Source organism: Elgaria multicarinata, chromosome 9, assembly GCF_023053635.1.
Source record: "Elgaria multicarinata webbii isolate HBS135686 ecotype San Diego chromosome 9, rElgMul1.1.pri, whole genome shotgun sequence".
NCBI classification, from domain to species: Eukaryota; Metazoa; Chordata; class Lepidosauria; order Squamata; family Anguidae; genus Elgaria; species Elgaria multicarinata.
Genome location: NC_086179.1, coordinates 37,844,449 through 37,862,555, shown reverse-complemented (window position 1 = coordinate 37,862,555; position 18,107 = coordinate 37,844,449). Strand labels below are relative to the sequence as shown.

Here is an 18,107-nt window from a genome sequence, read left to right as displayed (position 1 = left end):
CTCTGGTGAGGCTCAGCCGTGTGCTTGCCGACGCACGCACATAAATCTGTCTCAGCGCATTCCAGCTGTCTCTTGCCGTCTCATCTCTGTTGATATGGACAATTTGCGAGTCCTCCATACTCAAGACAATGTTTGCTTTGGCCCTTTCATTCTGCTCTTCCCACACTTGTGCTTCTTGAGCAGTCTGACCAACCGGCCTCGGGACACTCACGACGTTCCAACATCTGTCCCGCTTCAAAAACATTTCCATCTTGAATGACCACGTTAAGTAATTTCTCTCATTCAGCCGTTCCACCGGAATACTGGATGCCATCTGAACCTGGGCCATCCTCACCGGCTGGGCTGGAGCGCGACTCACACTGGATACAGACCCGTCTGAGCTCGATGAACTGCCTGAGCTCGACTCCGTCTTTCCCTCCAGCGTTCCTTTGCTCTCAAGCTTTCCAGCAACCAAAAATTATGCCTTCCAGACTTTCTCTGGGCGCATAACCTATCGGGGTAATTTCTTACCCAAAATATAGCAGAGTGCGAAATAGCAGCAGCGTAGAGTCTGGAAATGGTTTCAGCTTGAATTTAGGAACAAAAAGAAGCACTCACGGTCTTTGGTCAGTAAAGAAGCTTTACTGACACTAAATAAATTACTTACAGAATAAATGGTCATATATACAGTCCTTTCACAGTACAGCAACAACGTAGCAGTATAACATCAGCAGTAAGTTCCAGCAGTAAGTTCCAGCAGTAAGTTCCAGCAGTAAGTAGCCATACAACATGGACTTCTTAAATACACTTTTCTCCTTGGCCCAATTAACCAATAGTCTCTTCATCTTGTACATCTCGTACCGCACGTAGGCCAGGGAAGAATCTGCTTCATACTGGACTTCTCCTGGCAGAGACAATCTGGCCAAGGACATCTTTTTAACTCTTTAGAGTCCTTTTCCTTCTGTGGTTAAAAACCTAACCACAACACAAGTGTCATAGGATGATGCCTTGTACAGGTTAGATTATTTGTCCATCTAGCTCAGGATGAATGTACAGGAAGGAAACTTAGAAACAGTGCAAAATGGAGTAACTCTATTGCCTCTGTGAATTTCTGATCAGCAAGGTACCTGCCCTAGTTTGTGGATTGTCAGATAGGGACTCCAATTTGGCAATAAATCCACTGGGGTGGGGCAGGGTGAGGGAGGTGAGAAAACTGAGTGAAATAATAAAGCTTCAAGAAATTGTTTATTAGGACAGAGAAAACAATCTAGGGAGCTGCCTTGCATTACATCAGGAATATCAAACAAGTGCAGTTTAAAATGGCTTCTTGTGCTAAGCGGTTAATATGGATTTAATCATTCTACTAGTTTTACAGCAAAACATAGGGCTGAAAAAGCACAGGAATGGCATAACATAATTCCATAACATAATTTAATTTAAGTCACCTGCAGGGTCCACGTTGCTGCCAAAGTATGCTTACATGGATGCAGTGGGGATTCATATCACAATTTAATAAAGAACCCTCACTCACTATGTCTGAATATGCCAAACTCAGCTCAAATATTCAGCATAACTTTGGCTAGGCTTGTTATGTCAGAACAACTGCACAACCTGTCAACAAGACCTATGCAATTCTGAAGTTTGCTATGTCTTAAGATGGTTATTTGCTTGAATGATAATGTCCCCTGAACAATTTTGCATCTCTTGTAATTTGCATTTATGATTATGTGCTGAACTGAAACGTTTGTAGCTATCACGAGCTCAGAGTAATTTGGAATAAGTGTCTGCTCATATATGTGTGCCACAGGCATACAGACAATTTGGTATACCTAGCTTTTCTTAATCCATTCTCAAAAGGAAATATATGCAGTACATTAGCTCTAAGCATACAGTCAAATTTGTATGTAGGTGGAGCAGCATCAGGATCACACCTTCTGGCCTCATTCAAAAACTCCACCATTTGACCATAAATTGCACAGGACCTATGGATACAATGCCAAGCAATGCAGATTCTGATTACACAATCTATACCCTGCAGATTGCACACCCAGAATCTACAAGCAGCAGTTCCTAAATGTGTGGAGACTGACTGAGCCACAGTCCTCATCCAAATCCTTCCCAACACACGAATCTTTCTACCCCATTTGGCTGTCTGTCCAGGGCTAAAGTGATCCTTGCCTGCCCTTCACTGCACCTCCACATTATTCTTTTGAAGACAGAACACAAGAAACCTAGGGCATATCTACACTACAGATTTAACCTGTCACTTGACCGAGGCATCTGTTTCCAGATACTTTGCAGGATTAAGATTGGCTCCTTTACATGTGTTTTCTCCCAGGTTTATCTTCCTTTCTTTATCTTCCATTACACAAACACTAGGTGGTGCTGTGGTATAGCAGAATTGTGCAACTACACTAGGCTTTATCTGCCATTCACAAATAATACCACACTTCCCTCGTTAGTAAAGAAAAAGTGATAATGGTTGCAAAGTATGGGAGAGACCCTGAAGGATGCTGACATCATGTAAAGGAACTGCAAGCTACTGTAAGTGAAGAACCTTGAGTGCACCATTAATAGAAATACTCCTACAGATTTAATATTAAACCCACCAAACTTCCTGCACTCAGATTCCAACTCCACCCATCTTCTGTTGCTGATTATTCTACTTGGAAAATCATTTCATTTTGATCTTGTGAGACTGGTGGCTTTGTGGAGCAACTAGTAAAAGTTATGTTCATTTTCATCTATGCTGAGACAAATGGAGGAAGAATTTACCTCTCCCAAAATGCAACAGTGAACTATGCTGTTATCAAAAAAGAGATTTTTGGCACCTGAAAGACTAACAAATTTATAATGAGATAAGCTTTTGAGGACTAGAGTCCACTTAATCATATCAGATGCTTGAAATGTTATCCTAAGTTGGCAGGTACATATATACATGGAAGGGTTGGTGGAATTGCGAGCAGTGAGTTTAGTAGGGAATTAAATGCAAAAGTACTGACTGTGACAATCACATTAAAGCTGTATGTAACATTCTTCACTAGCCATTCACAAAGCAGTGTTGATGATAACACATGCTTTTTGACATTGGTAAGCTAATTTCCAGCTGTAGTGGGATTAAAACTGCATTATCCCACTTCAGGACACATATGAACTCCTGTTCAGTTATTTATGGGCAAAAAAACCTTGTGACTTACTCGGATCATAAACGAAAAGGTGGATTTTAATGAAATTGTATTGAAATTTAATAGAGATGAATGCCAAGTTCTACACCTAGGAAAAAGAAACCAAATGCACAGTTACAAGATGGGAGATGCTTGGCTTAGAAATACTACAAGCGAGAAGGATCTTGGAATTGTTGTAGATCACAAGCTGACTACGAGCCAACAGTGGGCCCATTCAGAAGACACCTTAAACCATGGCTTTAACAATGGTGGTTAAGCCAGAAAGCTGGGCTGTGTTCAGAAGACTCCATAAACCACAGCTTTAACCACAGTCAATAAGGCTTTTTGCTTTATTCACTATGGTTAAAGCCATGGTTTAAGGTGTCTTCTGAACACAGCCCAGCTTTCTGGCTTAACCACCATGGTTAAAGCCATGGTTTAAGGTTTCTTCTGAATGGGGCCAGGAGGGGGTTCAGAGGAGGGCAACGAGGATAATCGGGGGTCTAGAAAAAAAGTCCTATGAGTAGCGACTGAAAGAACTGGGCATGTTTAGCCTTGTGAAGAGAAGACTAAGGGAAGACATGATAGCATTTGTCAAGGTCTTGAAAAGTTGACACACAGAGGAGGGCCAGGATCTCTTTTCAATCATCCCAGTGGGCAGGAATAATGGCTCAAGTTACAGGAAGCCAGATTCCGGCTGGACATCAGGAAAATCTTCCTTATGTTTGGGAGCAATCATAGGCATGCACAGCACATTTCATTAAGCTGTGCATCCAGGGATTTTTTTTAAGGTGAACATTTATTGACTACTCCATCATAAACGACATCATTTTTATTCATTTATTTATTAAACACTATAGACACTGATGTCCTACTCTGCGTTCAGCTTGCCTGACAGCAAGAGGGCCTCTGCAGATGAGGTGGGGGAATAAGGAGACACTCCTCAAGCCCCAGCATTGGTAGGACTTTGTGGTGACAACTGGCTTACGAGGCAGTAATAGCCTTTGGGGGCCCTCCTCCTGGCCTCTTTGAAGCATGGCTCCTGGCAGAGAGGCTCCCAGAAGAGTGATTCCTTTTTGCTTTTGCTGCTGGGAGCAATGGGGCTCTCTTGGAGGCAGCATTTCTTCAGTGCGGCAATAGAACAGCTGGAGGGCAGCTGGGCAGCCATTCCCACTGCATCTAGATCTCCCTCTGGATCCCTACTCAATGGCTCCCTCAATTCAGCACTTATTGCTTGAGACATTAGGTTGTGCCTGGGCACACCCGGCACACCCTTTGTGCATGCCTATTGGAGCAATACTACCGTGACCAGAGACAAAAGAAGGCAGGGCTCCTGCATCTTTAACTGTTGCGATGAAGAGGGACTTTCACCAGGTGCTGCATGCATACAAATGACACCTGCTGAAATTCCCTTTTCTACACAACTGTTAAAGATACTTGAACCCTATCCTCTTTTCCATATGGTCACCCTAGGTATGATTTAAGGTGGATTCCTGCATTCAGCAGGGGGTTAGATTTGATGGCCTTATAGGCCCCCTCTAACTCAACTGTTCTATGATTCTATGATATCAGAGAGGGGTGCAAAGGGGAAAGTGTGAGAAACAGGATTCCACTTTAGTTTTATAAAAGAGGTAGGTAAACAACTAACTCTCAGAAAGCATTTTAAATAATGTGTTGTTTGTAAAAACGACCATATGGTGGAGGAACTGGTTGTGTGAATTGCTGTGATGGATATGTAACACTTCTTCTGTGATTCTGTTCATAAGGTTTGTGGTGTAAGACTAGAAGTGACAGCATTAGGGAGATTCTCAGTTGCCTGAGATCTCAATTTACACTTAAGGTTTAGCAGCAGAAATGTTGGCTGACAAAACGTACATCCTGCCCAAGTGGTCTGTTGCAGAAATCCATTCCATTATGTTTGAGAAAAGTTCCAGTAGGCCTCAGGGTTCTTATTCCTAAATGTTCAAAATCATTAGCTTGGCCCTCAAAAATCCTGAAATGGCATTAGATGAAAATCATGAAAACTAAAAAACACAGCCAATGAGAGGGCCTTTTGTTGGCCAACCAATATCTGTCCAGGTAACAGAATGAAAAGTATGATGCATGTTTCAGACCCAAATCTAAATTTTACATTCAAGTAGCTGATCTAGCCACCTCAAAAGGAGAGGAAAATGCAAAATATGTTGCAATGCAGACACCTGCTTTAAAGATGGAATTATCAGAATCAAAGTTGGTGCACATGCTCAGGATACAATTCTGTGTTGCAGGTTTGACACCTAGCTTGACAATTATATCTGTTTTCAATCGTGCCAGGAAAGGTAACACACCAGTACCTTATTTCCCTTGGGCATTGACTGAAAAAAATGAAACTTAGTTTGTAAACACTGGTTAGTCCTACCCCGCTCACCCACCCCCAATCATTTTCAGTTCTATTTATTGTGAAGCAAGAGCTTCAGAACATTTACTAGTATAGTTTCCGAGGGTTTAACTACGCATGGGTATAGTGTTTGTCAAGCTTGACACAATTATGAAGGCTGGCTAGGGTTGCATTTGATTTGTCTTGCCTCTAAAAAATGAAAACTAAGATTACATCTGACTTACAAAGCACTGTGGAACTAGGCTCTTCTGATATTTTCTATGGAGTTGCCATATTAGGCAATAAAAGATTCCTAATCTTAAAATTATCTTAAAATAAGGGATGTATTGTAAGTCAAGGTGTATAGAAACACAGCTAATAGAGGATCTGGTGGTATCTGGATATGATTAAGAATTTCCTGTGCGGTTGTGTTCATGTTTGAGAGAGACAATAAAGTTATTGTCATGCTTCCTGTCTGATGTCTCCTCTAAGTGTCCTCCAAGACAAGGAGGTGTAGTTCCATCCATTCCCACTCCTAGCATTCCTGACTATTTCTATGCTGATTGGGGCTGATGGGAGTTGGAGTCCAAAACCTCCGGAGGGCACCAGATTGGGGAAAGCTGTGTCTTCCATAGCAAGGAATTCAAGTTCCATCCAGCAGCAAAAGGTGGCAGGGATGATAACCAGTTCCCCAGTCAGATGGCATGGGCTGAGTGGTGGGATATAATGGATTTGTACTGTGGATAACAGCACATTGAGAACTCGACTGGATGAGGAACTGCAGGTTGTGAGCATTAATTGTGAGACCTCCACTCCACCTCCTGGTAGAACATGATTCACTGAAAATGTCCGACACACATTCAGTTCCACATCAGTCTTCAGAACGTGTCGCCATTCTGTAGTTTTGCTCTGTGATGGCCCCAAGGGCCTAGTGTGTCTTGGCACCTTTTACGAAATCATTCCCCAGGGCTCCTAGTATAGGAAGGCTGCAAATCCCAGTGTGCGGTGGGGAAAGTAAAACACTGTGAACAAACCGATATAGATAGTAGGGATGGACAAATCAGTCGATGTCAATTTTGACCATCTATGTTATTGTTGCATGCATTCCTTTATAAATGTTCCATCCCATTTCTGCAGTAATGTGTGAAGTGGGGGGAAACTGCATGGAAATTCATATATAAATAGTATTTTTAATGTAATGACTCACAACATACTCATTGCATATGTACATTGTTGGTGCTATATAAATAAATAAATAAATAAATAATAATAATTGGTAGATGTATTTTAACAAAATCTTTCTACGTTTATTTTATTATTACATTTTAAATGCATTTATTATACAGTACATGTTTTTAAATTCATTTTGGAACTTCAGTGTGAAATCTGCAGGGTAATAACATTCTCATCTGCACATTAGTGTGAGAAAGGCAAATCCGTTCAGTTTGTATCAGAATTGGCAAAGACTGGATTCCTCAACTTTTGTGAACCGCCCTGAGAGCTTCAGCTGTTGGGAGGTATAGATATGCAATATATAAATAAATAATTCACTAGTATAGTGATACGACTGGATTTCCAGTCATGTCATAATTGACATCACAATAAGCGCAGATTAGAGCCAGTTTAAAACAAGTTCAAATCAACTTACTTTAATAGTGCTTTTATACACATCTTCAGAGAAGGCTATCTAATAATGTTTAACTAAAAGCACTCCTAACTTTGGATGGTACCCTTTCATTATTCTTCCAATTATAATGTAATTCATTTTCTCTCTCTTTATTTCTGTGATATGGGGGCCTCTGAATCGTGACATGGCTGTGTAAGATTGGGACATTAACATTCTGCCAGTAGTCACATTGACTACCATTTTGCTCCTTAACACCTTGATATGGGTGCAATATCCATTGGGATGTAAATGTACGTTAAGCTTAGAATCACAGCCATAATAAATGTACAATCTTCTCACCCTCATTGCACTACATGGCGTGAAAGACGACAACGAGGTTATACTGTATTTGAGAGAGGAATCTTCAAAAGACGAGGCAGGGCTAAGTGCTCTTCCCCCAGCACATTAATGAGAGTTAATTTTTGTCTTGTCTCCTTATATTTGTCCTAATTGTTATGCTTGCATGTAAGTCAGCTGTACAGTTGCCCCAGGGAATGGGCCTGATTGGCTGGTTGAGAGATGTCTATTAGAGAAGCTCCAACTCTCCTAAATGAGGTTCGACACAGCATGCTGGGGGAGCCACATGTTGCAGAGGCACCACACATTTGGGCAGCTAAGTACCTTTATGCCTGGACATTACACACCCAGGAGCCTACCTTTAGATGACCATGTGTATTACTTCAGTGAAGCACACCATTTTTGCCTCCCCATTCTCCAATCTCCTTTATTTTCGCCAGATGGTTTTTTTAGCCCATCTAGCAAGGGTGCTTTGGAGGGGAAGGGAAGGAGACTGGAGGGGGATCAAGACAAATCGTGTCCTGGCCTCCTCCCCTCCTGAGATGCCCCTTTCCTCCTTTTCTGAGGTTGTTTTTCCAGCCTTAGAGCCGCAACTGGTGCATCTCTTTCCATATCAGCAGGGGGCGGGGGCAGATCTCCAACTATGATCTCCAGTTCCTTCATGTGCATTTGGTGAGATGTTTACTACGTGACATGAAGGAACTGGTTCCATTTGGGCCGGGCAAAGAGATTCTTAAAGCGACGGGCATTTTATGGTCAGTCTGTCTTTACAAGATGTTGTAGGTTCCAATCAGTGTAGTCCTGTCCCTAAACCGGCCGGGATTCCAGTTCACTGGCTCCCTGGGCAGAAATCCATCTCCAGAGCAGATCTATCTACTATGCAAGGTGATGCAGCAGAATTTGGAGTGTTCCTCTTCAGAATGCAGGGGTATGCAGTGTGTGTATGATATGTATTGATTATGAAACATAAAGAGGTTAAAGTTCGAATTCATACTGGAATTTGCTTGCATTCCTCACCAGCCCTCTCTTTTTAAATTTATTTTTGTATTGTGTCTCTTAAATTGTAAGCCCTTATTTTTTAAAATGTAAGTCACCTTGACTGCTTTTTAAAATGCAGTGATAAATAAATGAATAAAATTGAATGCTCCCTCACTTAAAAACATACAAGGACTCATTGCATGCTGTAAACAAAAGTATTCAAGGAGGAAGCATTGTCTTGTATCCGATATGCTTATTTACTATATTGATGGAGGGTTTTGTTTAGTTTATAAATGGGAAACAACCTCCTCACCTGCACTCCAAAACTCTATACTACTTTATTCTGTTATATGTTTAAATGCCAAGTTAAGACCTTCTTCTTCCAGCAAACATTTAATCTTTAATCTGTTGCTGTGATTATTGACTTTACCCACTGCTGGCTCTTCAATATTTTTAATGCTTTAACATTTTGATACTTTGATCATTGAATGTATTATTTTAGTTTCTAGAATGGGGGTTTTAGAACTGCAAACTGCCTGGGTGCCCTAAGGAAGTCCTACAACTCCTAGCATTCCCCACCCAAAGCGGCTGGCTGGAGAATGCTGGAAATTGTAGGACTTTTTCTGCCTAACCATGCATAGCATTGCACCCTAAATAAATAAATAAATAAATATTGTGTGTAATATCAGGAATTCACATGATGCACACCCCGTACATTTCAAGACCACATAAAGGGGGTTATTCATAGGACTGCATGGCTACCCCACCCCTCCCTCCCCCGATGCATCCAGTGATGCTGCCCCCTTGGGAACAGATCAGAAGGAGTTCTACGCACATAGCAATATAAATGTGTGGAACTCCTGCATGCAAAGAGAGGCACTGGCCTAATCAGGGTGTCAAAGCCGCCACCACCACCACCTTGTCAGGAGGAGCTCCACATGCAGACGCCTGAGGACAGCCCCTTCCACTCCATTCCCAGACTGTGAAATGGCCTGCCAGAAGAGATTTGTCAACTTGACAGTCTTTTAGCATTCAAAGAAGCAATAAAGACTGATCTATTCCGGCAGACCTATCCAGTGGAATTTTAGAATGTTTTAAGGATGTTTTAATCATGTATACTATGTCTTTTATCAGTTTTTATTTGTTTTATATTCATTGTTGTTCCGCGCCTTGATCCAAGTGGAGAGGCGGGTAGGAAATAAATTATTATTATTATTATTATTATTATTATTATTATTCCAAATCCACTGGGAGAGTAGCAGCCAGTTGTGGCACAAGTCAGGAAGGCAGCCGCTAATTGGACTGGCAGTGGGATGTAGCGCTAGCCTTCACATTTATTTATTTTATTTTATTTTATTTTATTTTATTTATTATAGCGCTTTTATCCCACCCTTTAGCCAAAAAAGGCTCTCAAGGCGGCTTACAAAAATATTTCTTAAGACAGTCCCTGACCACAGGCTTACAATCTAAAAAACATGCACAAAAGGAAAGGGGATTGGGAGGGAAGAGGAGGAGGAGGAGAAGGAGAAGAGGAAATTCAGATTCTTAGTTCCAAAATTCAGCAGCTGCTTCCTTTCTCCTCCCTCTAATAGCCTCATACAGATCCAGGGACGATGGAGGGATGCCAGGACTGCTGCTTCCTTTCCCTCTGATGGCCTCAGCAGTGACAGCTGGTAGCAGGAGGGAGGGGGCTCTCAGCTGGAGCTGGACCCAGGCACAATGGATCCCCACACTCCCCTCATTCCTTCTTTCAGTGGTTAGGGGCAGGCCTTGTGAACCCCCTATTTAGATCAGCTGACATTTAGGAGGTGAACGAACTTCATTGGAACTGGAATGGCTTATCACTGGGCCCAAGCAGCAAAGCCACCTACCAGATAGGGTTGTACAGGTTTCGTCAAATCCGTTCTGTCTATGTTTTGTAGATTGACTGGTGTCTTACATACATTCCATCCTCCTCCCATTGACAGAGTCAGATTTTTTCCAATTTCCCTATTTTGCACAAATTCGTATTCCTGCAAATTCATACTTGTGGAAATGCATAAATCCCCCGAAATGCGCAAACCCTTCCAAAATCCACATTTTCATGCTTTAGCCTATGGGGGAATTGCACATTTTCAGCCAGTATTTTTAATGTATTTTTCTACAATTTGCATAAAATCCCAGAAAGTTTTTTTTTAAAAAAACTGCCCACAAGTCCACATTATCCATGCAACATGGGAAAAGCCTACCTGCTGTGGGATGCATGGGTTGGATTCACAAACATCCAAATGCATTTCATTCCGTTGAAGATTTCTCCAACATGCCTACTCCCAGGTCCTTCTGCTTCCCATTTCCTCCTTGCACAGGAAAGAAGGAAGCAGAAGACCCCTCTTCTCGTGTTGGTCAGAAGAGGGAGGTAAGAACAGATGCCCCAGAAGCTTGGATGGCAGCTCACTGGGGGAAAGGGAAGGAAAACTGTTGGAGAACGGTAGGCTCTTTTGCTTGTATGGGGACTTGGAAAATAGACACCCGCACAGAATCCCTCTTTGCCTGGCTTTAAAATGTACTAAGTGGCAACACGGGTTTGAAAGGGCTGTCCCTGAATGAGAGCAGGGTTCCAGGCTCCAGGGATGGCTTCAGCTATAATCCTTCCTAGCATAATGGGCCCCTCCCTTCTCATGCCTGCAACGGATGTCAGGGTCCACCTGACACCCCTGCAAGGTAGGCTCCTGGACCAAATGTCCTGAACTCCCAGGCAATTTATTTATTTATTATTTTATTTATTTATTATACTTATATACCACTCCCATAGCCAGGGCTCTCTGGGCGGTTTACAGAAATTCTAAAATTGAGATAAAAACAAGAATACAAAATTTAAAACTCTAAAACACAGTACATACACACATAGAGCATTAAAAACCAATTAAAAACTAAACATGTGGGTAATTAGGATGTGCCGCCATATGCCCGGGCAAAGAGGAAAGTCTTAACCTGGCACTGGAAAGATAGTAGTGTTGGTGCCAGGCGAGCCTCATCAGGGAGATAATTCCACAGTCTGGGGGCCACCACCGAAAAGGCCCTATCCCTCGTTGCCACACTCCGAGCCTCTCTCGGAGTAGGCACCCGGAGGAGGACCTTAGATGTTGAACGTAGTGACCGGGTATATTCACGTCGGGAGAAGCATTCCATCAGGTATTGTGGTCCCAAGCCATGTAAGGCTTTATAGGTCAAAACCAGCACCTTGAATTGGGCTCGGAAACATACAGGCAGCCAGTGCAAGCGGACCAGAACAGGTGTTATATGGTCAAACCTTCTGGTTCCCGAAATCAGTCTGGCCGCTGCATTTTGCACGAGCTGCAGCTTCCGAACCATCTTCAAAGGCAGCCCTACGTAGAGCGCATTGCAGTAATCTAACTTGGAGGTTACCAGAGCATGGACAACTGAAGCCAGGTTATCCCTGTCTAGATAGGGGCGTAGCTGGGTCACCAACCGGAGTTTGTAGAAGTCACTCCGTGCCACTGAGGTCACCTGAGCCTCAAGTGACAATGATGGGTCTAAAAGAACCCCCAAGCTACGAACCTGCTCCTTCAGGGTGAGTGCAATCCCATCCAGAACCGGTAGAACTCCCTCCATCCTGTCAGCGGAATCACCCACTAACAGCATCTCAGTCTTGTCTGGATTGAGTCTCAGTTTATTAGCCCTCATCCAGTCCATTGTCGCAGCCAGGCACCGATTCAACACATCCACAGCCTCTCCTGCTGAAGATGAAACCCACCTCCCTAGCTTTGTCCACAACCAGGATGAGCCAGATGTTCAGGAAATAACACAGACACACACATTTAGGGACCAAAGCAAATTTATTGCAATCACTAAAACTAACACATAAGGCCATGGTCCGTAAAAAGCCTCTTAAAAAGGAAAAGGGAAAAGGGGAAGGGAGATGAGGAAAAGGGAGTGAGGAAGGAAGGTGAGGAAAAGCTCTAACACTTAGCCATTACCCCAATAAACAATCATACGTCCCCACACCCAGCCGAAACGAATGGCTGGCCTTCTCCAGGATACCTACACACATTAAAACATAAAAAACTTCCTAACTCCAAGCAACCTCCTCCTGGTTGCCTCGGACCTGATCTTCCCACTTGACATACACATGCACCACCAAGGAAGATGGAGGGTCTTCTTCATGGGGCTTTTTATCTCTGCGTCAGGCCCCATGACCCTTGCTAACCAACCAGAGCCCTTCCCGGGCTTTTGCCTACCCCTTCTCACAGGCGCCAGGCCCACCTTCTTCCTTGCTCAAGGCAGGAATGACCTTGGCCAGCAGCCACCAGCTCTCGCCCTCCCAACCCAAGCCTGGCACTGCAGATTTGAAACACAATAGAGCATACATAGAAGGCAGATTTCACAATCACATAGCGACAGCTTAGAGGTGCAAGTTTGCACCCCTGGCCTTTACAGTGCCTTTTCACTGCAGGGCCCGGTGTGTGCATTGGGTGGCCTTCACAGGCTCCTTTGCCAACAGGAGGAGGCTCACACCTGTTACAGCTTTGAGGGACGCTGTTTGTTTGGCCCTCGGCCTGCAGTCACTGGCTCATTTTCCTAGGACATAATGAGCGGCATAATGTAAGCACAAGAGCTTGTTATAGGAAGAGCCTTTGCTGTGATGCTCAAGCACCAGTCTCAGTGGGGCTGCTTGTGGGAACTAAGCTGGGTTGCAACTCTAAGAACGTAAACATAAGAAGGGCCATGCTGGATCAGACAGAGAGTCCATCTAGTCCAGCACTCACAGTAGCCAACCAGCTGTTAACCAAGAACCAAGAAGTAGGACACAGTGCAACAGCACCCTCCTACCTATGTTCCCCCACAACTGGTGTGTATAGGCTTACTGGTGTCTAGCATATGTGCTGAATTTTACCAAGGCTTTGATCCTACTGGTAGGGTTGCTAATGAGAAAACATTACACGTGATGGCAGGAGTCCCAGAGTGCACAGCAGACATCCTCAGAAGGCACAAGTGGCTGTCAGGAGAGATGCAACGCCTCCACCCGCCCACCCCCATCCCCAAAATAACGTGTGGATTAGGGGTGGGAAACCTGTGGCTCTCCAGACATTTTGGGCCTACAACTCCCATCATCCCTCATCCTTGGCTATCCTGGCTACGGCTGGTAGGAGTTGTAGGCCAGAACATCTGGAGGGACAAAAGCTGCCCACCCCTGGTACAGAGGTTGCAGAATGCAGCTTCTCTTGACACAGTATCTGGGTATTCTTTCAGCGAACGCATGAAAAGGCCTTGCATGGCTGGCTGGGGCATGCTGGGAGTTCTCATCTGAGACATCTGGAGGGCATGAGGTTGCTAAGGGCTGCCTTAGCATATTGAGCTGGAGGGCCAGGAAGACCCAGATTCAAATCCCTGCTGAGACAGGAAGTCCACCACGTAACCTGTCCCAGCCTACCCTAAGCTACCTCACAGCATTGTTGGGAACATAACAGGAGAGCCAAGTGCATTGCCCAGAGCAGTGAAGTGTGGGGCAGAAAAGTAACAAATACATCCTAAAAATAATAAGATACTCCCAAATCAGTACACTTGGCGTATATGGCCTAACCTGACCAGCAGCAGCTCTCCAAGGTCCTGAGAACTTTGAAACTGACGATACTTTTTATCGGATTATCTATTTAACTAGGGACCAGACCTGGGACCTTCCAGAAGGCCTGCGCTCCAACACTGACTTGTAGCTCCTTTCCAGGAAGAAACAGGCCCTCCGCTCTGGTCCTGCTCTGACCTTTAGCCCTTGATCCCTACGGCTTGTGCCTCTGGTAAGAGTAAGCACTGCCAAACGAGGGGGGAAGCTCCAACTATTTGCTTCCTGAGAAACTTTCAGAATTCCCAAGGTAGAAACATAACAAGGTCATCTAGAACCACTCCCCCTACTCAGTGCAGGAATCTTGCAGTGAAGGAGAATCCACCATTCCCCCGTGGCTGTCTTCTCCACTGTCAAACCACTCTTGCTGCTAAGGTGTTTCTCCTAATGTTTAGCCAAAACCTGCTTCCCCGCAATTTCCACCCATTGGTTCTAGTCCTGCCCTCTGGAGCAACAGAAAACAAGTCTGCTCCATTGACTCCATGACAGCCTTTCCAATATTCGAAGATAGCTATCATGTGTCATGTCTTTCATTAATCTTCTCTTCTCCAGGCTAAACATACCAAGCTCTTTCAACCATTCATCATAAGACATGGATTCCGGACCTTCACCATCCTATTTGCCCTTCTCCGGACATGCTCTGTGTTGTCAATGTCCTTTTTAAAATGTGGCACCCAGAAATGGGCACAGCATTCCAGATACAGTCTCACCAGTGCAGAATGGAATGGAACTATTCATAGAATCATAGAATAGCAGAGTTGGAAAGGGGCCTACAAGGCCATCGAGTCCAACCCCCTGCTCAATGCAGGAATCCACCCTAAAGCATCCCCGAAAGATGCTTGTCCAGCTGCCTATTATTTCACCATCTCATGATTGTGTTAGCTTTTAAGTAGTTGTGTCACACTGTTGGTTCATGTTCAGCTTAGGATCAATTAAGATGCCCTTTCACATGTACTGCTCCCAAATAAGGTCTCGCTCATCCAATCCTTGTGCCTTTGATTTTAATGTTTTATTTTTGTGCCTAAATGCAGGCTTTACATTTATCACTGGCAAATTTCTTCTCGTTGGTTTCAGCCCAGTGTTCCAGTTTCCTTTTAATCTTGATTCTATCTTAGCAAAAGACAGTCTTGAATTCAAAGAGAGAAACAGATCCAAGAATGTTGCATGCTCAAGATCACTTCTAGTTCTTTCAGTGCTGCCACATAATGCTAAAACAGGCCATGGGTTCTGCGAGGTTGTTTAACTCTCACACAACCCAACTTCAACAGCTTTGGACAATGCAACAAGCTATAATTGCAGCTTGAATTTTCAGGATGGCACATAAGGGCACCACAGCTTATCCTGGCTTAAATAAGCCAAGATGAGCTGCACTGATTTTGGGAACTGGGTCAGTATATATTAACAGTCCTGAAGAAGGAAACAAGACAAAGGCGCTTACTATCAAAGGCCCGAATCTGGGTTTGGAGGCATGTCAACCAGTTCTGGATGGGGCTACACTCCCCCTGAAAGACTGCATCCACAGCTTGGGGGTACTTCTGGATCTGCCGCTCCAAATGACAGCCCAGATAGATGTGACAGCCAGGGGTGCCTACTATCAGCTTCGGCTGATATGCCAGCTGCGCCCCTTCCTAGAGTTGGAAGACCTAAGGATGGTAGTGCACACACTGGTAATTTTGAGGTTCAACTTCTGCAATGCACGCTACATAGGGCTACCTTTGTGCCTAGTTTGGAAACTTCAGTAGTTCAAAATATGGCAGCCAGGTTGGTCACCAGTACACCTAGGAGTGACCATATTGCACCAACTTTCAAATCTCTTCATTGGCTGCCAATTAGTTTCTGGGCGAAGTATAAAGTGTTGGTTATTACCTTTAGCGCCCTACATGGTTTGGGTCCAGTTTACCTGCGGGATCACCTTCTCCTGTACAATCCGCCCTGCACACTCAGGTCCTCTGGGAAGAATTTACTTCAGCCAGCAAAAACTAGGCTGACAACTGTTACCCAGAGGACCTTCTCTTCTGCTGCTCCCAGACTGTGGAATGGCTTGCCAGGAGTGATTCACCAACTTAACAGTCTTTCTGAATTTAAAAAAGCTATAAAGATGGATCTCTTCCGGCAGGCCTACCCAGTTAAATTGTACAATGTCGGAAAAGATTTAAAGATTTTAATAATGTATTGGTTTTATGTTTTTAATCAGTTTTATGTATTTTATATTTTTGTATTCAATGTTGTTCCCTGCCTCAATCCAGAGGGAGAGGTGGGTAAGAAATTATTATTATTATTATTATTATTATTATTATTATTATTATTATTATTATTTTATCCATTAAAAGGGGGATTTGGATTAGGAAATCAATCTGCCTCGTTCCCGTCAATCCAATTGTCAACCTACAGTATATGAGTATTGAGCTCATAAATGGCAAGCTGGTTTGTTCATTAAATTTATATCTCACCTTTCTTTCAAGGAGCCCAAAGCAGCATACATGATCCTCCTCCTCTCCATTTCATCCTCACAACTGTGAGGTAAGTTAGGCTGAGAGTCAGTGACTGGCCCAAAGTCATCCAGTGAGCTTCTGTGGCTGAGTGGAGACAGAATGTGGTCAGAATGTGGTCCAATAGGTTCACCACTACAGCACACTGTCTCCCTCCCAACGATGTTGATGTTCAATCCCCAACCCATCAAGGCACAAAGTGGGTTTAGCAAGGTCATGGTGCCACTCCTAATATTTATTAGCCATCACTCACCCCACTTTAGGAAAGCGCATCACTCTCTGAGTATCATAGGTTGCAGTATAATTCAGCTTGACCTCTAGTGTGAGTGAGAAATAGTCATGTGTTAAAGCCACTGCAATTGTCCTCCTTGCTCAGGAATCACACACCAGGGCGCTAATGCCATCCGGCTGGTTTCTGTGCTAATCTGCATGAAGACAGATCTATTTGTGAGAAAACAGGCTGTGGAGAAGCGCTATCATTAGCGGACGTGCATCGGCCGAGGAGCTCCTGGGAATCACGGAAATGTTCCTCGTGTTTCAAATGCAAATGTGGAACAGATTATAGATGCTCCCAACATGACGTTACTTAACATTCCACGCCGAAGTTATAAAAGGGATTGTGAAAAGAGATAGGCAATTCCAAGGCAGTTTGCCTTTAAGCTACTTTCAGCGTCAGCTATTTGGGGGGGGGGGGGGAGAGATAGAAATGTAATAAATAAATAAAATTAAAATGTCCTAATGCAGAAGTATCCCTCTTGATATATTCTTCAGGGATTTATCTTACTCTGACTTTAACATTTCTCATGCCCATTGCCATCATTTCCTTCGCAGGCTCTTCCGCAGCTCCCTTCATTTCATGTTTAAGGAAGACCACGTGCTTTGCAAGTTTAAGCTAGCAAAGCTGGAGGAGAGCCACTGTCAGACGCAGCAGATAGTGCTAAAGGAACGATGGACTCATAGCCTGGCTGTACAAGGCCACTGCCTGTTCTCCTGACCCTTTTAATATACATTGTGAGGATACGTCCCTAAAATGGTTGGAGGGCTCTGAGTGCTCAATAAACCCCAATACCTCAATTGTATGGTAAATAATTGCAAAAATAGGGAAGACCAGGTAGGAACATGAAAAATAATATCATGGCCACACTCAGTGGACGCTGGTAGCTCCAATGCTGGGGGGCGGTAAATCCGCTCTGAGTTTGAATCAGAACCTACCAGAACTCCAAAGGAGCTATCCAAGGTTCTGAACCCAATTCCCACCACCCAAAAAAAAAAAAACCAGGTTCAAAACCTTGGATGGCTGTTTTACACTTCTGTCTGAAACCTAGAGCAGATTCACCACTACACTGAATTCAGAGCCACCAGCCTCCACTGCTTAAGTGCTGAGAAAATGTAGCATCTCTGAGACAGAAGTTCTCCCTTGAACAAAGAGGCCTTTGCAACAAATGAGCAAGCAAGTGCCCCTGGGTTGCACTGGAAAGGTTTGGAAAGGTGAGCAGACACAAATGGCAAGAAATGTGTGGACCAAAAGCACCCGATGGCCATGTTGACGTGACACCTGCAG

The 18,107-nt window shown here is 43.9% G+C and overlaps 1 protein-coding gene across 1 annotated transcript in view; it reads left to right on the top strand.

Moving 5' to 3' along the window:
• Positions 1-18,107, top strand: part of SHISA8 (shisa family member 8) — a 39,280-nt gene that overhangs the window by 14,762 nt on the left and 6,411 nt on the right. The gene's annotated exons all lie outside the window — the stretch shown is intronic.